The sequence below is a fragment of the Salmo trutta genome, chromosome 26 (genome assembly GCF_901001165.1).
Source record: "Salmo trutta chromosome 26, fSalTru1.1, whole genome shotgun sequence".
Classification (NCBI taxonomy): Eukaryota; Metazoa; Chordata; class Actinopteri; order Salmoniformes; family Salmonidae; genus Salmo; species Salmo trutta.
In genome coordinates, this window is record NC_042982.1 from 35,096,170 (window position 1) to 35,120,874 (window position 24,705).

Genomic DNA, 24,705 nt, shown 5'->3' on the forward strand with positions numbered 1-24,705 from the left:
GAGATTACAGCATGTTCCTGGAAGAAGGAAGAGGACACACGGTATGTACCTTAGAGCAATGCACGCTCACACACACGCACGCACGCACACACACACACACACACACACACACACACACACACACACACACACACACACACACAGTGCTGGATTCAGTCAGTTGGGCCTTAACCCGCGATAACAGTTTCATTGTTCTTATTTAGGCGAAGTCAGTGGTGTAACTGCATTGGAGCTATCAAGTCGGCAAGCGGATCCCGGGGTTATACCTATCTCGCCATTGGATGCGCCAAGTCGCATTAGTAATAATCCCATGCAGTCATGTCACAGTGTTTAACACTGGAATGAGTGTTGTTATACATGTGACTCTGGATGACAACCATGTTGTTTCCAACATTAAGGCTGTTTTGCTAAATATATTAAATCCACATTGTGTTTTGTTTCCTTGCCACGATACCAAGGAGTATGGTGATACTGGTAACGTCCAGGCCCTAGGTTATTCACCCTCTATCTCTTCCTCTCTCCTTCCCTCACTCAAACACGCCAGCCTCCCATCTTCATTTTCTTGATAGCCCACTCCTTCCCGCTCTCTCTGACTTCCTCTTCCTCTCCTCCCCCACACTGTCCCACTCTTCCTATCCTCCCCATCACAGTCCCCCTCTTCCTTTCCTCTCCCACACTGTTCCCCTCTTCCTCTCCTCCCCACCACTGTCCCCTTCTTCCTCTCCCCCCACTGTCTCCCTCTTCCTCTCCTCTCCTTCCCCTGTTCCTCTCCTCCCCCCTACTGTCTCCCTCTTCCTATCCTCCTCTCCACTGTCCCACTCTTACTCTCCTTCCCCCTCTTCCTCTCCCACCCCCTCATGGTCCCCCTCTTCCTCTCCTCCTCCCCACTGTCCCACTCTTCCCCCCCCCACTGTACCACTCTTCCTATCCTCCCCATCACGGTCCACCTCTCCCTCTCCTCCCCCACACTGCCCCCCTCTTCCTCCCCCCACTGTCCCCTCTTCCTTTCCTCCCCCACACTGCCCCCCTCTTCCTCCCCCCACTGTCCCCTCTTCCTTTCCTCCCCCACACTGCCCCCCTCTTCCTCCCCCCACTGTCCCCTCTTCCTTTCCTCCCCCACACTGCCCCCCTCTTCCTCCCCCCCACTGTCCCCCTCTTCCTCTCCTCCCCCCCACTGTCCCCCTCTTCCTCTCCTCCTCCCCACTGTCCCACTCTTCCTCTCCTCCTCCCCACTGTCCCACTCTTCCTCTCCTCCTCCCCACTGTCCCACTCTTCCTCTCCTCCTCCCCACTGTCCCACTCTTCCTCTCCTCCCCCCACTGTCCCCCTCTTCCTCTCCTCTCCATCACGGTCCCCCTCTCCCTCTCCTCCCCCACACTGCCCCCCTCTTCCTCCCCCCCACTGTCCCCCTCTTCCTCTCCTCCTCCCCACTGTCCCACTCTTCCTCTCCTCCTCCCCACTGTCCCACTCTTCCTCTCCTCCCCCCCACTGTCCCACTCTTCCTCTCCTCCTCCCCACTGTCCCACTCTTCCTCTCCTCCCCCCACTGTCCCCCTCTTCCTCTCCTCCTCCCCACTGTCCCACTCTTCCTATCCTCTCCATCACGGTCCCCCTCTCCCTCTCCTCCCCCACACTGCCCCCCTCTTCCTCCCCCCCACTGTCCCCCTCTTCCTCTCCTCCCCACCACTGTCCCCTTCTTCCTCTCCCCCATGTCTCCCTCTTCCTCTCCTTCCCCTTGTTCCTCTTCTCCCCCCTAATGTCCCCCTCTTCCTCTCTTCCCCCTCACAGTCCCCATCGTCCTCTTCTCCCCCTCAATGTCCCCCTCTTCCTCTCTTCCCCCTCTTCCTCTCCTCCCCACCACTGTCCCCTTCTTCCTCTCCTTCCCCTTGTTCCTCTTCTCCCCCCTAGTCTTCCCTGTGGCTCAGTTGGTAGAGCATGGTGCTTGCAACGTCAGCATGGTGTGTGCAACGCCAGGGTTGTGGGTTCGATTCCCACGGGGGGCCAGTACAAAAAAAGATTAAATGTATGAAATGTATGCATTTACTACTGTAAGTCGCTCTGGATAAGAGCGTCTGCTAAATGACTAAAATGTAAATGTAATGTCTTCCTCTCCTCCCCCTCACAGTCCCCATTGTCCTCTTCTCCCCCCCAATGTCTTCCTCTCCTCCCCCTTACAGTCCCCATCATCCTCTTCTCCCCCCCAATGTCCCCCTCTTCCTCTCCTCCCCCTCACAGTCCCCATCGTCCTCCTCTCTTCCCCCTCACGGTCCCCATCTTCCCCCCCACTGTCCCCCTCTTCCTCTCTAACCCCCCACTTTTCCTCTCCCCTATTCTTCCTCTTCTCCCTCACGGTCTCCCTCTTCTTCTCTCCCCTGCTGTCCCCCTCTTCCTCTCCCCCTACTGTCCCTCTCTTCCTCTCCTCACCCCTCTTTCTCTCCTCCCCACACTGTCCCCCTCTTCCTCTCCCCCTACTGTCCCCCTCTTCCTCTCCCACCCTACTGTCCCACTCTACCTCCCCCCTCACTGTCCCCCTCTTCCTCTCCCCCTACTGTCCCCATCTTCCTCTCCCACCCTACTGTCCCACTCTACCTCCCCCCTCACTGTCCCCCTCTTCCTGTCCTCCCCCCTCTATCTCTGTGTTTAAGGTCCTTGTCGTGTCTCTTGTTCTTGGATATTAAATGTCTGGCCTTTTAATTTAGAGCGATAAGCATCCCATTTCAGCTTGCCTGACTGTCCGTGTGTGTCTGTCTGTAGTTTATAGTGATAAGCATCCCATTTCAGCATGCCTGACTGTCCGTGTGTGTCTGTCTGTAGTTTATAGCAATAAGCATCCCATTTCAGCATGCCTGACTGTCCGTTTGTGTGTCTGTTTGTAGTTTATAGCGATAAGCATCCCATTTCAGCATGCCTGACTGTCCGTGTGTGTGTCTGTCTGTAGTTTAGAGCGATAAGCATCCCATTTCAGCATGCCTGACTGTCCGTGTGTGTGTCTGTCTGTAGTTTAGAGCGATAAGCATCCCATTTCAGCATGCCTGACTGTCCGTGTGTGTGTCTGTAGTTTATAGCGATAAGCATCCCATTTCAGCATGCCTGACTGTCCGTGTGTGTGTCTGTCTGTAGTTTATAGCGATAAGCATCCCATTTCAGCATGCCTGACTGTCCGTGTGTGTGTCTGTCTGTAGTTTAGAGCGATAAGCATCCCATTTCAGCATGCCTGACTGTCCGTGTGTGTGTCTGTCTGTAGTTTAGAGCGATAAGCATCCCATTTCATCCCAACGCACCACCCATCACAACATGAATAAATAACAGCACCACATTCACACGCAATTACAGCATCTGTTCCAATAGGTACTCACACAGTCCACGGGGCACCCAGTGTGTGTGTTAGATTGATGAATAGGGGATTCCTGTTTGTGTGTATGTGTGTGTGTGTGTGTTTGCGATCCGGTAATAGGGTTTTGTTGTGTAGTGTTTGTATTGTGTGCAGTCTATAGTCTGTAGTCTGCAATCTGTCATCTGTAATATGTAGTCTATAGTCTGTAGTCTGCAATCTGTCGTCTATAATATGTAGTCTGTAGTCTGCAATCTGTCGTCTGTAATATGTAGTCTGTAGTCTGTAATCTGTCGTCTGTAATATGTAGTCTATAGTCTGTAATCTGTAGTCTATATTCTGTAATCTGTAGTCTATAGTCTACAATCTGTAGTCTATAGTCTGTAATCCCTAGTCTATAGTCTGTAATCTGTAGCCTGTAATCTGTATTATGTAGGTGTCTCTGGCCTTCTATTTCCTCCCCTCAGGAGAGGTTTATTTTGGGGTGATGCTTGATGGTTCCTTCCCAGAGGACACACTGTTATAGTTTCTCATTGTCCCTGACTCTGTGTGTTTGTGCTTGTGCTTGGGATGGGGTAGGGGTTCTGCTATGTGTACATGTGTGTGTGATTTAATGTGTGTACGTGTGTGTGTGTATGTGTCTGTGTGTATATGTATGTATATGTGTGTGTGTGAATATGTATGTTTGTGTGTGTGTGTGTGTGTGTGTGTGTGTGTGTGTGTGTGTGTGTGTGTGTGTGTGTGTGTGTGTGTGTGTGTGTGTGTGTGTGTGTGTTAATCGGAGCAGCCGAACCAAAGTATGTATTGTTACACAGGGAGATATGGAGTGCAGATCCGGGGAAGCTCAGATGAGTTGCAGAAAATCCAGATGTGGAGACTGAGGTTGAAGTTAGCTGAGTAGAACAGGGTAAACAATACCTGAGGGGAATCCAAGGTTGTGGTGTTGAGTAAAATCCAGAGCAAGGTAGTTGGGTGGTGAGATGTGGAACAGGAGACAGGAGCCAGAGACAGAGCGGTAATGAGCAGAGATTACGATCTGGCAGAGTGAAAGTGGCAGGACTGAATATTTGTAGAGGTCTTGATTATGGAACGAGTTGCAGCTGGTAGGGATCTTCTCTGACTCCAGCACACCTGTCTCCAACCACACAATCACACACAGAGGGAGAGAGAAAGTGTACTGGGGGAGTGGCTGCAGGTCAAGGAGACACCGGATGAACACAAGAAGGCATAGCAGGAGCAGATGTGACAGTATATGTATGTGTGTGTAATGTAATGTGTGTATATGTATGTATGTGTGTGTGTTTCCCCACACCTCGGGGAGAGTTACAAAGTCGCAGACTGAAAGGGAGAGGCCTGATTCAAAGTGGCGGGTCTGACGCTAGTCCGACGTTCGTCTGACATTAACTGTTTTGGCCCAGCGTGTGTGTGTGTGTGTGTGTGTGTGTGTGTGTGTGTGTGTGTGTGTGTGTGTGTGTGTGTGTGTGTGTGTGTGTGTATTGACCCCTAATGGAACAGAGTCCTTCTATACCCACTCAAGCTGGTGAAACTAACCACTACTACTCAGGTAAATGTGATAGTGTGCACGTTTGTGTGTACTGTATGCACTTGTAAGTAGAATGTATTTCCTCAATGCTATTGAAGTTTAATAATGAATTATCAATCAACATAATAATGAATAATTCACTAAATACTGTATGTTACATGTGACATGGATGTGTTGCTACTGGCAACTGGTGACAGGAAAGACCGGTGTTTGAGTATCATCTCTCCCTCATCCCTCTCTGAATTGGCTCTCTCTCTCTTTCCATTTCTCTATAATACCTCACTTGCTTTTCTGTCACACCCCTCCATTTCCCGATGGATTAAACACTGGCACACACACACACATAGTGTTGACAGGGCCTGAACTGTCCTTCCTAATTTGATAATGTACAGCCTTCCAGAGGTTGTTCTCACAAACCAAGGATAGGAATTTAATTAATATCCCTGTTATTGGCTGTCATGCATTACCATGGACAGCTCATATTACTCTCTGATTGGTGGCTGTGAAATCCCTGAGTCATTCACCCAACAGCTTCATGTTCACATCGGGGTTCAACTCTAATACTCAACCACAACCCTAGCCTCAACCATTAACCTAACCCTAGCCTCAACCACTACCTTAACCCTGGCCTCAACACTAACCCTAACCCCAACCACAACTCTAACTCTAGCCTCAACCACTACCCTAACCCTAACCCTAACCCCAACCACAACTCTAACCCTAGCCTCAACCACTACCTTAACCCTGCCCTCAACACTAACCCTAACCCCAACCACAACTCTAACCCTAGCCTCAACCACTACCTTAACCCTAGCCTCAACACTAACCCCAACCACAACTCTAAACCTAGCCTCAACCACTACCTTAACCCTGGCCTCAACACTAACCCTAACCCCAACCACAACTCTAACCCTAGCCTCAACCACTACCCTAACCCTGGCCTCAACACTAACCCTAACCCCAACCACAACTCTAACCCTAGCCTCAACCACTACCCTAACCCTAACCCTAACCCCAACCACAACTCTAACCCTAGCCTCAACCACTACCCTAACCCTAACCCTAACCCCAACCACAACTCTAACCCTAGCCTCAACCACTACCCTAACCCTAGCTTCAACCACTACCCTAACCCTAGCTTCAACCACTACCCTAACCCTAGCTTCAACCACTACCCTAGCCCTAGCTTCAACCACTGCCCTAACGCTAGTTTCAACCACTACCCTAACCCTAACCCCAACCACAACTCTAACCCTGGCCTCAACCACTACCCTAACCATAGCTTCAACCACTACCCTAACCCTAGCTTCAACCACTACCTTAACCCTGGCCTCAACACTAACCCTAACCCCAACCACAAATCTAACCCTAGCCTCAACCACTACCCTAACCCTAGCCTCAACCACTACCCTAACCATAGCTTCAACCACTACCCTAACCCTAGCTTCAACCACTACCTTAACCCTGGCCTCAACACTAACCCTAACCCCAACCACAACTCTAACCCTAGCCTCAACCACTACCCTAACCCTAGCCTCAACCACTACCCTAACCATAGCTTCAACCACTACCCTAACCCTAGCTTCAACCACTGCCCTAACCCTAGCTTCAACGATAACTCTAACCCTAACCCCAACCACTACCCTAACCCTAGCTTCAACCACTACCTTAACCCTGGCCTCAACACTAACCCTAACCCCAACCACAACTCTAACCCTAGCCTCAACCACTACCCTAACCCTAACCCCAACCACAACTCTAACCCTAGCCTCAACCACTACCCTAACGCTAGCTTCAACCACTATACTAACCATAGCTTCAACCACTGCTCTAACCCTAGCTTCAACCACTACCATAATCCTAGCCTCAATGATAACTCTAAACCTAGCCTCAACGACAATTCTAACCCTAGGCTCAATGACAATTCTAACCCTAGCCTCAACGACAACTCTAACCCTAGGCTCAATGACAATTCTAACCCTTGCCTCAACGTGTGGATCAGTTGGTAGAGCATGGTGTTTGCAACGCCAGGGTTGTGGGTTCGATTCCCACGGGGACCAGTACGGAAAATACATTTATAAAATACATGCATGCACTACTGTAAGTCGCTCTGGATAAGAGCATCTGCTAAATGACTAAGATGTAAAAAAGCAACAATTCTAACCCTAGCCTCAACAACAACTCTAACCCTAGCCTCAACCACTACCCTAACCCTAGCTTAATGTCCACATCCTGGTTCAACCCTAGCCTCAACCACAAACCTAAACCTAAAGTTACTTTTAAAGCTGGCTTAACCCTAAACCTAACCAGAACTTCCCCAAACAGGGTTCCCCACCTCTGAATTCCCAATTGAACCTATATAATATGACTGTAACTTACCGTATGTAGGCCTAGATAGACAGGACTCTGAAATTCCCTTCAGACTGTTCTCAAACAGACAGACAGAGACAACAGTGGAGTGTATTCATCGATGCCAAGGGAAGCCAGGCTTCCCCCAAAAATTGACCAGGAAAAAACATTTAAGTATATATATTTCGTCTCTCTGTATTTCATAATTTTCCTTCAATTCGCAAGTGGCTGAATGTATTTCACTGGAGAGAGCATCCGAGGGAGAAAAACAGTGCCCCTTTGTCTCTCTATGTATAGCCCATCTATCTGATGCTGTCTGGTCAAAAAGAATATAACATTGTTGCCGCCCATAGCATTGAATGCAAAGGAAGTCAACAAGCATTTTTTCCTCTCTTCAAAAAAAAGTATAAAATTATAGCCAATCAGCATTGAGCTCAACTTTGTGAGCCCAATTGTGAATGGTCCGACGCTGTCACGACTTCCGCCGAAGTTGGTCCCTCTCCTTGTTCGGGCGACGTTCGGCGGTCGAAAACACCGAACTTCTAGCCATCGCTGATCCTCTTTTCATTTTCCTTTGGTTTTGTCTTGTCTTGTATCACACCTGGTACCAATCCCATCAATTACATGTTGTGTATTTAACCCTCTGTTCCCCCTCATGTCCTTGTCGGTGATTGTTTATTGTAAGTGCTTGTGCACGTCTGTACTGGTGTGCGTTGGGTTATGTACCCATTTATTTTATTATTCTGTTTTCCGGTGGGTTTTGTTAATAAACTGCGCTGTTGGAAACCCAGTTATTTCTCTCCTGCGTCTGACTTCTCTGCCGCCAGTTCGCACCCCTTACAGACGCACCAAAAAAAGTGTCAAGGGAAGCCAGTTTTGATGTGCCTTCACACCAATCACATCAAAATATCAAACGTCATTTGCAGAAACATTTTAATTTTTGCATCTCGTTGTGTTGTTGTTCTCCGTTGGCTATCTAGCTATAGCTAAAATTGTCAGTTTTCTAAATTAGCCATGGATGTAGATAGGGATTTGGACTTGTGGTTTTATTTAACTCTCCATACTGGCCAAGGATTAATCCAACCATAAATTCATACATTGTGCCCATGGGCCTGAGAGGATGGAAATTCAGTGCCATGAAAAAGTATTTACCCCCTTTCTAAAATGTTGCATATTTTGGATACCGAATGTTATCAGATCTTCTAACAAACAAAATCTAATTTTAGAAACTTAACACAAAAAAGTATACTTGTTTTAGTTACTTAATTAACAAAGTTATGCAACACACAATTCCCCTGTGTGAAAAGTAATATCCCCCTCATACTCAATAGTTGGTGTACCACATTTAGCTGCAGTGACTGCAACCAAACGCTTCCAAATGCTGTGGAGGAATTTTGGCCCACTCTTGCATGCAGAACTGATTTAACTCAACGACATTTGTGGGTTTTCAAGCATAAACTGCTCGTTTCAAGTCCTGCCACAACATCTCCATTGGGATTAGGTCTGGACTTTGACTAGGTCATTCCAAAACTTCAAATTTGTGTCTTTTTAGCCATTTTCATGTAGACTTGATTGTGTGTTTTGGATCATTGTCTTGCTGCATGGCCCAGCTGCGCTTCAGCTCATAGACTGATGGCCTGACATTCTCCTGTAGAATTCACTGATAGAGGGCAAAATTCATGGTTCCTTCTATTAAGGCACGTCGTCCGGGTCCTGAGGCAGTAAAGCAACTCCAAAACCATCTCACTACCACCACCATGATTACCGCCCCGTAGCACTCAGAATGCAGTGGTTTTTGGCCAGGCATAAAGGGACCCAGCTCATCCAAAAAGTTGACTCCAGTTTGCCAAAAAGCACATGGAAGCACCTGGATGATCATCAAGACTCTTGGAATAATGTTCAATGGACAGATTATTCAAAAGCATACATTTTTGGACTAAATATTGTACTAGTTGGCTCATCTTTTCCCATGAAAGGAAGTTAGGCTAGTGAGCAAGCATGTTAGTCAAGTAGCCTATGTTAAAAAAAGAACTAAAAGCGTGTATTGTATGACAGAGTGATAGACCATTTCGTCAACATGAAAGAGAAGAGGGTGGCATTGGTGTTTGTCTCCATGTTTCGCTACATATTTTTTCTACTTGCACGCACACACACACACACACACACACACACACACACACACACACACACACACACACACACACACACACACACACACACACACACACACACACACACACACACACACACAGGGAAATCAGAACCATGGACAGCCACATCATATTTTGCTTACGTTGATTGGACACATTTTTGGGGGGTGTAAATTAGTTGCCACTTTATTAGACTAAGCAAAGGTGATTTGATGTTGAAATATTGAAGTTGAAATGGTGCTGGAATAGTGGTTCTAAATTAATAGTTGTTTAGAATTCCGAAAATGTCAGAAACATTAACTTGCTTGACCTGCTGTAGGCCATGTAACTGTCTGTTACATTCACTATGCTTTGTGGACTTTACCGGACAGAGGTTGCTCTCCGGTTTTGTGATGAAAAGGTGTGGTTGTGTCTTCTTATTGTCTCGGCCTGAGGCCTATATATAACAATGTCAAGGCATATGAACTACCAGGTTATAGCGCAAACAGCGCAATTCATTTTTACCTTGGCTTCCCCAGTGATTTTATCCACGCACAGCTACTGAGACACAACAGAACGCGGTACATTACACTACTACCTCACTCTCTCTCTCTCCCTAAAACTCTCTCTCTCTCCCTAAAACTCTCTCTCTCTCCCTAAAACTCTCTCTCTCTCCCTCTCTCTCTCCCTAAAACTCTCTCTCTCTCCCTAAAACTCTCTCTCTCTCCCTAAAACTCTCTCTCTCTCCCTAAAACTCTCTCTCTCTCCCTAAAACTCTCTCTCTCTCCCCTAAAACTCTCTCTCTCTCCCTAACACTCTCTCTCTCTCTCTCCCTAAAACTCTCTCTCTCTCCCTAAAACTCTCTCTCTCTCCCTAAAACTCTCTCTCTCTCCCTAAAACTCTCTCTCTCTCCCTAAAACTCTCTCTCTCTCCCTAAAACTCTCTCTCTCTCCCTCTCTCTCCCTAAAACTCTCTCTCTCTCCCTAAAACTCTCTCTCTCTCCCTAAAACTCTCTCTCTCTCTCTCTCTCTCTCCCTAAAACTCTCTCTCTCTCCCTAAAACTCTCTCTCTCTCCCTCTCTCTCTCCCTAAAACTCTCTCTCTCTCCCTAAAACTCTCTCTCTCTCCCTAAAACCCATTCTCTCTTCTTCTCTTTCTCTCTCTTGATCTGCCTCTGTCTCCACCTCCCCCTTTCTTTTTATGTCTCTGGCCCTTTTTCTGTCTTCACCCTCCCTGTATTTCTCTCTTTTCTCCCCCCACGCCTCTCTCTCTCTCGCTCTCTCTCACCCCACGCCTCTCTCTCGCGCTCTCTCACTCTCTCCCCCCAAGCCTCTCTCTCGCTCGCTCTCTCCCCACCACACCTCTCTCTCGCTATCTCTCTCCCCCTCATGCCCTTATGACCGAGGCCAGTGTTCTGCCAGCAGCACTAGATTGCATTAGTACGGATGGCTGAGCACACACACACACACACACACACACACACACACACACACACACACACACACACACACACACACACACACACACACACACACACACACACACCCCTTGGTTAATGCAGCCCTATTCCATTCCCTTTGCAGAAAGTGGAGCACATCCATCCAGCCAACTGCACTAATGCAAACCAACACTGTGTGTTTATGTGTGTGTGTTTATGTGTGTGTGTGTGTTTCATTGCCACAGAAGCATAAATGACACCCTACTCCTTCCCTGTAAATGGTGTGTTAGCACACTGTGTTGACTTCACACACAGCACTGCTGCACAGAAGAGCAGAACAGATGCTATCTCTGTGGAAAGTGAACAGTATGTGTTTCGAACCCGACCAACCATCATCTGCCCCTTGTCCTGTTAGCTCCTACAACTAAGGACTAGGGTTTAGCTCAGTGGGATAATATGGTCTTAAGACATGTCAACACACTGAGACACACACACACACACACACACACACACACACACACACACACACACACACACAGTAGGCCTAATCCCAGGGTCTCCTGCCAGTTGTTCATAACATATTATATAAAATCAACAAATTGCTAAACAGATGTTACCTAAATAACTATTGTGTTGAGAACATGATGACCCTGATGCCTCAGTTATGGACACGCAAACAGACACACACACACACACACGCACGCACGCGCAGGGCACACACACACGCAGCCAGATCGCTGAAGATTGACTTCGAAATTGGACGTCTGTCCATGTCCTGAGGACATCGGGAAATGCATTCAAAACTGGCCACTAGGGGCAACAGTGAGCAATGTTACCATCAAGTAGGCTTGGGTTTTTCTCATGCCTTGTTGGATGGGCACAATCCCATGACTTCAGATTCTAAGGTTGCAATCCCAATGGTTGACACTCATTTTAATTGTCTGGTTTTAACCCCAAACCTACACCCTTAACTTTGAAATTTGCCGTTTGGAGCAATTTCGAAATATGACATTTGGAGAAACGTGGATAAATGTCAGAATCTGAATTCAAATTGGTAAAATTGTGAGACCTTGATGCACATTTATTTATTTAACCTTTATTTAACTAGCATGCATGAACGCATGAACGCATGAACGTATGAACGCATGAACGTATGAACGCATGAACGTATGAACGCATGAACGTATGAACGCATGAACGCATGAACGTATGAACGCACGAACGTATGAACGTATGAACGTATGAACGCATGAACGTATGAACGCATGAACGTATGAACGCATGAACACATGAACGTATGAACGCACGAACGTATGAACGTATGAACGCATGAACGTATGAACGCATGAACACATGAACGCATGAACGCATGAACGTATGAACGTACGAACGCACGAACGTATGAACGCACGGACGTATGAACGCATGAACGCATGAACGCATGAAAGCATGAACGTATGAGCGCATGAACGTATGAACGCATGAACGTATGAACGCATGAACGTACGAACGCATGAAAGCATGAACGTATGAACGCATGAACGTATGAACGTATGAACGCATGAACGTATGAACGCATGAACGTATGAACGCATGAACGTATGAACGTATGAACGCATGAACGCATGAACGCATGAATGTATGAACGCATGAACGCATGAACTCATGAAGCATGAACGTATGAACGCATGAACGTATGAACACACAGACAGGCAGGCTGGGAGGGGCCAACTAGACACTGACACTTTGATCACAATGGGAGATTGTTAATCAACAAAAGCCTTTACGCATCAGAAGATACAGGAGTCTGGTTGCTTAAAGACATTTTTGATTGAGTGTGTTTATGTTTGTCTGTGCATGTGTGTGTGATGTTTTTCACTGCATACGTGTGCGCGCTGCTGATTTGATATAATTGTGTGCATGTGTGTGATGTTTTTGATTGTGTGAAATGTAGTGTGACCTTTAATTAATCCCACGTAAGACTGCGCAGTGCTCCTGTCGGCTAGAGAGGAAAACCAGGCTGCACAGTGCTCCTGTCGGCTAGAGAGGAAAACCAGGCTGCGCAGTGCTCCTGTCTGCTAGAGAGGAAAACCAGGCTGCACAGTGCTCCTGTCGGCTAGAGAGTAAAACCAGGCTGCGCAGTGCTCCTGTCGGCTAGAGAGGAAAACCAGGCTGCACAGTGCTCCTGTCGGCTAGAGAGAAAACCAGGCTGCACAGTGCTCCTGTCGGCTAGAGAGGAAAACCAGGCTGCACAGTGCTCCTGTCGGCTAGAGAGGAAAACCAGGCTGCACAGTGATCCTGTTGGCTAGAGAGGAAAACCAGGCTGCGCAGTGCTCCTGTTGGCTAGAGAGGAAAACCAGGCTACACAGTGCTCCTGTTGGCTAGAGAGGAAAACCAGGCTGCGCAGTGCTCCTGTCGAGAGGAAAACCAGGCTGCACAGTGCTCCTGTTGGCTAGAGAGGAAAACCAATCTGACAACTGAAACAACAACACATCCAATAACCCTCACATGCAGAAGTGAGGACACACACACACACACACACACACACACACACACACACACACACACACACACACACACACACACACACACACACACACACACACACACACACACAGAATAACCCCAGGACAGAGCCAGCTGTTTAATAGAGGAAGCAAACAGAAGAAGATGTTGAGACAGACACAGAGGTCACCTCTGCTATCACTTCTATCCAATCAAGATGATTTAACACTAGATGTAAGGAGGGATGAAAGGAAGGCAGCTATGCTATTTCTTGCTCGTTCTGATATTTCTTAATTTCTATTATTTATTGTGTGGTTATTGTATTGTTACTAGATAGTACTGCACTGTTGGAGATACACACATAAGCGTTTCGCTGCACCTGCGATAACATCTACAAATCTGTGTATGCGATCAAAAGGATAGTTTTAACCATGTTTTGAGGCAAATGCAGGATTTTATTTACAATTACATTGTTCCAAACAATGGAGTAAAACAAGCTTATATTTTTGGTTCTGGTGGGGTACGACAGACCCTTCTAGATATATTTATATCAATCAAAAAGTTACATATTGCCACTAACATACACTGCGCGTACAAAACATTAGGAACACCTGCTCTTTCCATGACATAGACTGACCAGGTGAATCCAGGTGAAAGCTATGATCCCTTACTGAGGTCACTTGTTAAATCAGTGTAAATGAAGGGGAGGAGACAGGTAAAATAATGATTTTTAAGGCTTGAGACATTTGAGACATACATTGTATATGTGTGCCATTCAGAGGGTGAATAGGCAATATAAAATATTTAATAGGTACCAGTGTGTCAAGAACTGCAACGCTGCTGGGCTTTTCACGCTCCACAGTTTCCCATGTGTATCAAGAATGGTCCACCACACAAACGACATCCAGCTAACTTGACACAACTGTGGGAAGCATTGGATTCAACATGGGCTCTCTGGGGACGTTTTTGACACCTTGTTGAGTCCATGCACTGACGAATTGAGGCTGTTCTGAGGGCAACTTAATATTAGGGAGATGGTCCTACCAGCATGAAAGGCAATTGAAGTCGGAAGGTTTAATGCCATAGATGGAAACAGCAGCTATGTTGGGTCTGTGATTTAGGGGACGTCCAGAATGAACAGACTTTATATTTTACTGACCTCTATATGACTATCTAACAGTAACCTTGTTTGATAAAATGCAACAGCAGAAACTAGAACTTTAATGGTTATTTAGAAAATATGTGGTCCTGGTTGAAATGTGTATTTCTACAGCTTGGAAGTTACGGAAAGATAAGCTGTATAACTAAAATTGAAGGTTTTTGTTGAGCTTTCATTTGTTTTTCATTTTTGTAATAACATATGTATGTATGTATAACTTCTTACATCTAGAGGTTCCGCTAGCGGAACACCTCACCAATATCCAATGGAAGAGTGTGGTGCGAAATACAAAAACCTCAAAAATGCAATAATTTCAATTTTTCAAACATACGACTATTTTACACCATTTTAAAGATAAGACTCTCGTTAATCTAACCACATTGTCCGATTTCAAAAAGGCTTTACAGCAAAAGCAAAACATTAGATTATGTTAGGAGAGTACACAGACACAAATAATCACACAGCCATTTTCCAAGCAAGCATATATGTCACAAAAACCCAAAACACAGCTAAATGAAGCACTAACCTTTGATGATCTTCATCAGATGACACTCCTAGGACATTATGTTATACAATACATGCATGTTTTGTTCAATCAAGTTCATATTTATATAAAAAAACAGCTTTTTCCATTGGCGTGTGATGTTCAGAAATTGTATTCCCACCAAAAACTTCCGGTGAATTTACTAAATTACTCATCATAAACGTTGACAAAATACATGACAATTATTTTATGAATTATAGATACAGAACTGCTTTATGCAATCGCTGTCAGATTTTAAAATAGTTTTTCAGCGAAAGCACATTTTGCAATATTCTGAGTACATAGCTCAGCCATCAGGGCTAGCTATTTTGACACCCGCCAAGTTCAGGGCACACTAAACTCAGAATTAGTATTAGAAAAATTGTATTACCTTTGCTGATCTTCGTCAGAATGCACTCCCAGGACTGCTACTTTCACAAGAAATGTTGTTTTTGTTCCAAATAATCCATAGTTATGTCCAAATGCCTCCGTTTTGTTCATGCGTTCAGGTCACTATCCAAAGGATAACACGCGAGCGCTTTCGAGACCAAAAAATCAAAAAGTTCCATTATCGTACTTAGAAGCATGTCAAACGCTGTTTAAAATCAATTTTGATGGTATTTTTCTCATAAAAGAAAAAACAGCGTGGTCTCGTGAACGCGCATATCCAATCTCTTAGTCACCAGGCAGACCACTGACAAACTGAGCTACTGTACTCTGCCCAGAGACAGGAGACGCCTCAATCCGCTTTCTGAAGGCTTTAGAGAGCCAATGGAAGCCTTAGAAAGTGCTACGTAACAGCTCAGATACTGGAGTTTTGATAGAGAACCAAAAGAACAACTGCAAATTCTCAGACAGGCCACTTCCTGCTTGGAATTTTCTCAGTTTTTTTCCTGCCATATGAGTTCTGTTATACTCACAGACACCATTCAAACAGTTTTAGAAACTTCAGAGTGTTTTCTATCCAAATCTAATAATATGCAAATATTTGACTCTGGGCCCGAGAAGTAGGCCGTTTAATTTGGGTACGTTTTTCATCCAGCCGTGAAAATACTGCCCCCTATAGCGAACAGGATAAACAGTATGTACACTATATGATTTAAAAAATTTGCTACAGCAAATGCAGTGCCTTATAAGCCCATGTGCCTGCGCATCCTTGAAGATGCATGACACTATAATAACAACAAGAACAAAAAGATCAACCATTTATTTGGAGAAGCATAGCTCATGTGTTTGCCTCTCATCTCAACTCCAAAGCCATCTAATGTTTTAAGAATAAACCTCTAGCCACATTTCTCACAGAGGTGAACACTGTACCAGTGTTCCTGTATGATGGTCAGTTCTCTGCCAGATGGGACAGATGACAACAGCTGTGGTTTGCTGTGTGTGTGTTCCATCTTCTCTCTCCAACAGCAATAGAATAAGAACAACTGTGGTCGCTCGCCCGTCGCGTCTCTGTGTGTGTGTGTGTGAGGCACACCACCACTCGAGGGACTATTCTCTGAAAGAAGCACACTATTACCTCTGATAGAATTAGAGTGTTTGTGTGTCTCTAAGGGCAACCCTGGGAGAAAGAGTACATTCATTGTGTGTGTGTGTGTGTGTGTATGTGTGTGTGTGTGTGTGTGTGTGTGTGTGTGTGTGTGTGTGTGTGTGTGTGTGTGTGTGTGTGTGTGTGTGTGTGTGTGTGTGTGTGTGTGTGTGTGTGTGTGTGTGTGTGTGTGTGTGTGGGGGGGGGAGGAACCTGAGTTAACCACTGGGCTAGCACAGAGAGAGGAGACCTGAGTTAACCACTGGGCTAGCACAGAGAGAGGAGACCTAACCACTGGGCTAACACAGAGAGAGGAACCTGAGTTAACCACTGGGCTAACACAGAGAGAGGAACCTGAGTTAACCACTGGTCTAGCACAGAGAGAGGAACCTGAGTTAACCACTGGTCTAGCACAGAGAGAGGAACCTGAGTTAACCACTGGGATAGCACAGAGAGAGGAACCTGAGTTAACCACTGGGATAGCACAGTGAGAGGAACCTGAGTTAACCACTGGGCTAACAGAGAGAGGAACCTGAGTTAACCACTGGGATAGCACAGAGAGAGGAACCTGAGTTAACCACTGGGATAGCACAGAGAGAGGAACCTGAGTTAACCACTGGGATAGCACAGAGAGAGGAACCTGAGTTAACCACTGGGATAGCACAGAGAGAGGAACCTGAGTTAACCACTGGGATAGCACAGAGAGAGGAACCTGAGTTAACCACTGGGATAGCACAGAGAGAGGAACCTGAGTTAACCACTGGTCTAACACAGAGAGAGGAACCTGAGTTAACCACTGGGCTAGCACAGAGAGAGGAACCTGAGTTAACCACTGGTCTAGCACAGAGAGAGGAACCTGAGTTAACCACTGCACTTTTTAAGTTGAGGACTGAGAGGTGTGTGCACGTGTGTGTTTGTGTGTGTACGTGTCTGTGAGGATTGCAGTTACAGGAGGTAGAGGGTACTCAAGTGTGTAGAGGGCCAGTGTCATCACTTTGCCTGAAGGCCCTTCTTTTACATCCCTACATTCTGAAGAATGTGTGTGTGGTTGTCTGTGTTTGTGTTTCTGTCTGTGCATACAATTCAGCTGAGATGTAGTGTGCTACAGGCTAGTCATGATAGGCCCTTTTTCAATGAAAATATTCCGGAGGGTTGAGAAGTGTTGGAAGTAGGGAATAAACCCCCCAGTTTGATGAGCTGGTTGTATCATTTTATTAGTTATTGCTCATCCAACCCTGCTCTAGACACCTGCTCCCTCTTATCTACCTCTCTATCATACATATACCCACATTTCCCCTTTAGAGACAGAGAGAAAATGGAGAGATAGAGGGAAAATTGAGAGAGAAAATAATGAGAGACAGACAGAGACATAGACAAAGAGAGACACAGAGAGAGAGAGAGAGAGAGAGTGAGAGAGACACAGAGAGAGAGAGACACAGAGAGAGAATTAGTAGCAGTCTGGCTGCTTTGTTAAAAGCCCTGCTGGCTTCCAAACACAAGATCCTAATGGCCCACTAAATGTCTCTGACCAAAATAGACACACAGCCAGATGGAGACAGAGGGGGAGAGAGAGAGGGTGAGGCATAACGAAAAAGAGGGGCGAGATGAGAGAGACAGAGAGAGCACGCTCACACCCAGTGGACGTGTACACACACACAGATACTGTTTAGACAGAAGAGGTTGAGATGAGGAAGGAACGACAGTGGTAAAACACACAGATGGCAGCAAGAGGAGGAGGGAGAAAGAGAGGTAAGGAAGGAGAGAGTGAGGAAGAGAGAAGTAAGGAGGGAGAGAAAGAGAAAGAGAGGAAGAGAGAGAGGGAGAGAGAGGTAAGGAAGGAGAGAGAGAGAGGAAGAGAGAGAGAAGTAAGGAGGGAGAGAAAGAGGGAGAGAAAGAGAGAGAGAGAGAGGTAAGGCGGGAAATGACAGGATTATGACCAGAAACACATAATGAACGTCAGAAGAAAAGGATGAAGGTTAATCTATGATGACACCCTCTTATTCCCTAGGAATCTATTTTGTCATGTTCCCTTACGTTAACATGACCACCTGGGACTGGAAGGTAGAGACAAAATGATGGAGAGATAGAGGGTTGTTCTTTAGGATGAAAAATGATCGTCCTCCTCATACAACGACGTCTGTGTCCCAGTCAGTCTCTCCAGCGCAGTCGGATATTATTATCACACATCTCTCCACTTCCCTACCAGTCATTTCCCCTCTCACCCCTTCTCTTTCAAAACACAGTTATTCTGGAGCCCAGAGACAGGGGCCAGGTAGAGCGGGGGAGAGATAGGGGCCAGGTAGAGCAGGGGAGAGATAGGGGCGAGGTAGAGCGGGGGAGAGATAGGGGCCAGGTAGAGCGGGGGAGAGATAGGGGCCAGGTAGAGTGGGGGGAGAGATAGGGGCCAGGTAGAGCTGGGGAGAGACAGGGGCCAGGTAGAGCGGGGGAGAGATAGGGGCCAGGTAGAGCGGGGGAGAGATAGGGGCCAGGTACAGCAGGGGAGAGATAGGGGCCAGGTAGAGCGGGGGAGAGACAGGGGCCAGGTAGAGCGGGGGAGAGATAGGGGCCAGGTAGAGCTGGGGAGAGACAGGGGCCAGGTAGAGCGGGGGAGAGATAGGGGCCAGGTAGAGCGGGGGAGAGATAGGGGCCAGGTACAGCAGGGGAGAGATAGGGGCCAGGTAGAGCGGGGGAGAGACAGGGGCCAGGTAGAGCGGGGGAGAGATAGGGGCCAGGTAGAGCGGGGGAGAGATAGGGGCCAGGTAGAGTGGGGGGAGAGATAGGGGCCAGGTAGAGCTGGGGAGAGACAGGGGCCAGGTAGAGCGGGGGAGAGATAGGGGCCAGGTAGAGCGGGGGAGAGATAGGGGAGAGGGCGAGCGGGGGAGAGATAGAGGAAGTGAGAAAAGAAAGTGGGAGAGACTGATGAGTGGAGGGAAAGTGAGGGAGAGATGAATGACAATGAAATCCATTTATCCTCTCTGTCATTGCGAGCAGTCTGAATGTACTTGATTGGCTAAAGGAGATGCACCATTTGCTTCTTTCCCATCAGATGACACATCAGTGATGAGTAGAGTAGTATTTCTCTCTCCCTCTCTCTAGTGTCTGTAATGTGTAACAATTGTACAATCCATGTGTGCAAGGCTCTTAGAGACTTACCCACAAAGACTCACATCTGTAACGCTGCAAAAGGTGATTCTAACATGTATTGACTCAGGGGTGTGAGGTAGAATCATGAGGATGGAAGAACCACACAGTAATGTCATATTGAGAACCATACAGTAATATCATATTGAGAACCACACAGTAATATCAAATTGAGAACCACACAGTAATATCGTATTAATTTAAGAACCACACACTAATGTCATATTGAGAACCACACAGTAATGTCATATTGAGAACCATACAGTAATGTCATATTAATTTAAGAACCACACAGTAATGTCATATTGAGAACCACACAGTAATGTCATATTGAGAACCATACAGTAATGTCATATTAATTTAAGAACCACACAGTAATGTCATATTGAGAACCACACAGTAATGTCATATTAATTTAAGAACCACACAGTAATGTCATATTGAGAACCACACAGTAATGTCATATTGAGAACCACACAGTAATGTCATATTAATTTAAGAACCACACACTAATGTCATATTGAGAACCACACAGTAATATCATATTGAGAACCACACAGTAATGTCATATTAATTTAAGAACCACACAATAATGTCATATTGAGAACCACACAGTAATATCATATTGAGAACCATACAGTAATATCAAATTGAGAACCACACAGTAATATCAAATTGAGAACCACACAGTAATGTCATATTAATTTAATAACCACACAGTAATATCATATTGAGAACCACACAGTAATATCATATTAATTTAAGAACCACACAGTAATGTCATATTGAGAACCACACAGTAATATCATATTGAGAACCACACAGTAATATCATATTAATTTAAGAACCACACACTAATGTCATATTGAGAACCACACAGTAATGTCATATTGAGAACCATACAGTAATGTCATATTAATTTAAGAACCACACACTAATGTCATATTGAGAACCACACAGTAATGTCATATTGAGAACCACACAGTAATGTCATATTAATTTAATAACCACACAGTAATATCATATTGAGAACCACACAGTAATATCATATTAATTTAAGAACCACACAGTAATGTCATATTGAGAACCACACAGTAATGTCATATTAATTTAATAACCACACAGTAATATCATATTGAGAACCACACAGTAATATCATATTAATTTAAGAACCACACACTAATGTCATATTGAGAACCACACAGTAATGTCATATTGAGAACCATACAGTAATGTCATATTAATTTAAGAACCACACACTAATGTCATATTGAGAACCACACACTAATGTCATATTGAGAACCACACAGTAATGTCATATTGAGAACCACACAGTAATGCCATATTAATTTAAGAACCACACAGTAATGTCATATTGAGAACCACACAGTAATATCATATTAATTTAATAACCACACAGTAATATCATATTGAGAACCACACAGTAATATCATATTAATTTAAGAACCACACACTATTGTCATATTGAGAACCACACAGTAATGTCATATTGAGAACCACACACTAATGTCATATTGAGAACCACACAGTAATGTCATATTGAGAACCACACAGCAATGTCATATTAATTTAAGAACCACAGAGTCTTCTTAAAAGAGGGGTGTGGCCATGCTGGTAAGGTCACTAAAGGAGAGAGAAGGGGAGGTTAGAAATCTACGTGTCACATCCTGACCAGTAAGGGGTCATTTTTTATGATAATTTGGTCAGGGCGTGGCAGTAGGTGTTTGTTTTGTGTGTTTTTGGAATTGTTTGGGGTTGGTCTCTAATTGGAGGCACTGTCACAACTTCCGCCGAAGTCGGCTCCTCTCCTTGTTCGGGCGGCGTTCGGCAATCGACGTCACCGGCTTTCTTAGCCATCGCCGCTGCATTTTTCATATATCCATTGGTTTTGTCTTGTTCCATACACACCTGGTTTTCATTCCCTAATCACACTGAATGTATTTAGTCCTCTGTTCCCCTCCATGTCTTTGTGTGAAATTGTTTTATGTTATGTGGGTATTTGTCACACGCCATACTTTTGTTCATGTTCCGTGTTTTTTGGTCACGTTTATGTACTTATCTGCTTTCATTTTGGACCGGAATTAAAAGTGCGGCTGTTACTACACTCTGCTCTCCTGCACCTGACTTCGCCTCCCGTACACACCACTAACAGACCAAAGTTAAACAATTTAAAGAAAATGCTACCAAATACCAAGAAATAAAAGCCAAAATAAAACATTCTCTCCACTATTATTCTGACATTTCACATTCTTAAAATAAAGTGGTGATACTAATTGACGTAAAACAGGGAATTTTTACTTTGATTAAATGTCAGGAATTGTGAAAAACTGAGTTTAAATGTATTTGGCTAAGGTGTATGTAAACTTTTGACTTCAACTGTATATCTTCAACTAATGTTGGTAACCAGTTTATAATAGCAATAAGGCACCTTAGGGGGTTTGTGGTATATGACCAATATACGCAGCTAAGGACTGTATACTGGCACTCTGCGTTCCGTCGTTCGTAAGAACAGCCCTTAGTCGTTGTATATTGGCCAAATACCACACTCCCTAGGGCCTTATTGCTTAATTATACAGTACCTTCAGAAAGTATTCACACCCCTTGACTTTTTTCAAAAATGTTTGCGCTATAGCCTGAATTTAAATTGATTAAACTGACAATGTGTTACTGGCCTACACACAATACCCCATAACGTAAAAGTGGAATTTTGTTTTTTAATTAATTAAAAATGAAAAGCTGAAATGTCTTGAGTCAATAGTTATTCAACCCCTTTGTTATGGCAAGGATCAATAAGTTCAGGAGTAAAATGTGCTTGACAAGTCACATCGACTCACTCTGTGTGCAATAATAGTGTTTAACATGATTTTTGAATGACTACCTCATCTCTGTACCCCACACATACAATTATCTGTAAGGTCCCTCAGTCGAGCAGTGAATTTCAAACACAGATTCAAAGACCAGGGAGGTTTTCCAATGACTCCAAATAAAGGCACCTATTGGTAGATGGGTAAAAAAAAAGCAGACATTGAATAATATCCCTTTGAGCATGGTGAAGTTATTAACTACACTTTGGATGGTGTATCAATACACCCAGTCACTACAAAGATACAGGCAACTTTCCTAACTCAGTTGCCGGAAAGGAAGGAAACCGCTCAGGGATTTCACCATGAGGCCAATGGTGACTTTAAAACAGTTACAAAGTTGAATGATTGTGATTGGAGAAAACTGAGTATGGAACAACAACATTGTAGTTACTCCACAATACTAAACTAAATGACAGTGAGAAGAAGGAAGCCTGTACAGAATAAACATATTCCAAAACATGCATCCTGTTTGCAATAAAGGCACTAAAGTAAAACTGCAAAAAATGTGGCAATAAATTAAATGTGGCAATAAATTAACTTTACAGTGCATTGGGAAAGTATTCAGACCCCTTGACTTTTTCCACGTTACAGCATTATTCTAAAATTGGTTCAATTGTTTTTTCCCTCATCAATCTACACACAATACCCCATAATAACAAAGAAAAATAGGTTTAGAAATGTTTGAAAATGTATTAAAAATAACTGAAATATGACATTTACATAAGTATTCAAATCAAATCAAAATGTATTGGTCACATACACATGGTTAACAGGTGTTATTGCGAGTGTAGCGAAATGCTTGTGCTTCTAGTTCCGACAGTGCAGCAATATCTAACATGTAATCTAACAATTCCACAACAACTACCTAATACACAGAAATCTAAGTACAGGAATGGAATATGAAAATATACATATAAATATATGGATGAGCAATGACCAAGCGGCATAGGCAAGATGCAATAGATGGTATAAAATACAGTATATGTCACATCTGCTCCTGCTACGCCCTCTTGTGTTCATCCGGTGTCTCCTTGACCTCTAGCCACTCCCCCAGTACACTTTCTCTCTCCCTCTCCCTCTCTGTGTGATTGTGTGGTTGGAGACAGGTGTGCTGGAGTCAGAGCAGATCCCCACCAGCTGCAACCCATTCCATAATCAAGACCTCTACAAATACTCAGTCCTGCAACTTCCACTCTGCCAGATCGTAATCTCTGCTCAGTCAGTTTATGCTTCCAGCTATTTATGATTATTCAAGATCCTGTTACCCTGCTGTGCCTGTTTCCCTGCCTGACGCTGTTTATCCTCTCCACTGCAGTTTCGCCACTCTGACTCTGGTCCCTGTCTCCTGTTCCACACCCCGCTACCCTGTTGTGGTTTCGGCACACTACCAATCCCTTAAATTCCCCTCCGGACCTGCTAACCCTGTTCCAATCCCGCTCACTCCAACCTCAGCCTCCGCATCTGGTTTCCTACAACCCACCCGAGCTTCCTCTGGCCTGCACTCCATCTCTCCCTGTGTTACAATAAATACCTTGGTTCATTCATCCATGTTTCCGTGTCTGAGTCTGCTCTTGGGTTCCCCTGTGCTGCTCTGTCTATCAGTATATACATATGAGATGAGTAATGCAAGATATGTAAATGTTATTAAAGTGACTAGTGTTCCATTTATTAAAGTGGCCAATGATTTCAAGTCTATGTAGGCAGCAGCCTCTCTGTGTTAGTGATGGCTGTTTGACAGTCTGATGGCCTTGAGATTGAAAAACAGCTTCAGTCTCTTGTCCCAGCTTTGATGCACTTGTACTGACCTCACCATCTGGATGGTAGCGAGGTGAACAGGCAGTGGCTCGGGTGGTTGTTCAGACTCTTGATTCAGTACTTTGTTGAAGCACCTTTGGCAGCGATTACAGCCTCGAGTCATCTTGGGTATGACGCTACAAGCTTGGCACACCTATAATTGGGGAGATTCTCCCATTCTCTGCAGATTCTCTCAAGCTCTGTCAGGATGGATGGGGAGCGTCGCTGCACAGATGTTTCAGGTCTCTCCAGAGATGTTCGATTGGGTTCAAGTCCAGGCTCTGGCTGGTCCTCTCAAGGACATTCAGAGACTTGTCCTGAAGCCACTCCTGCATTGTCTTGGCTGTGTGCTTAGGGTTGTTGTCCTGTTGGAAGGTAAA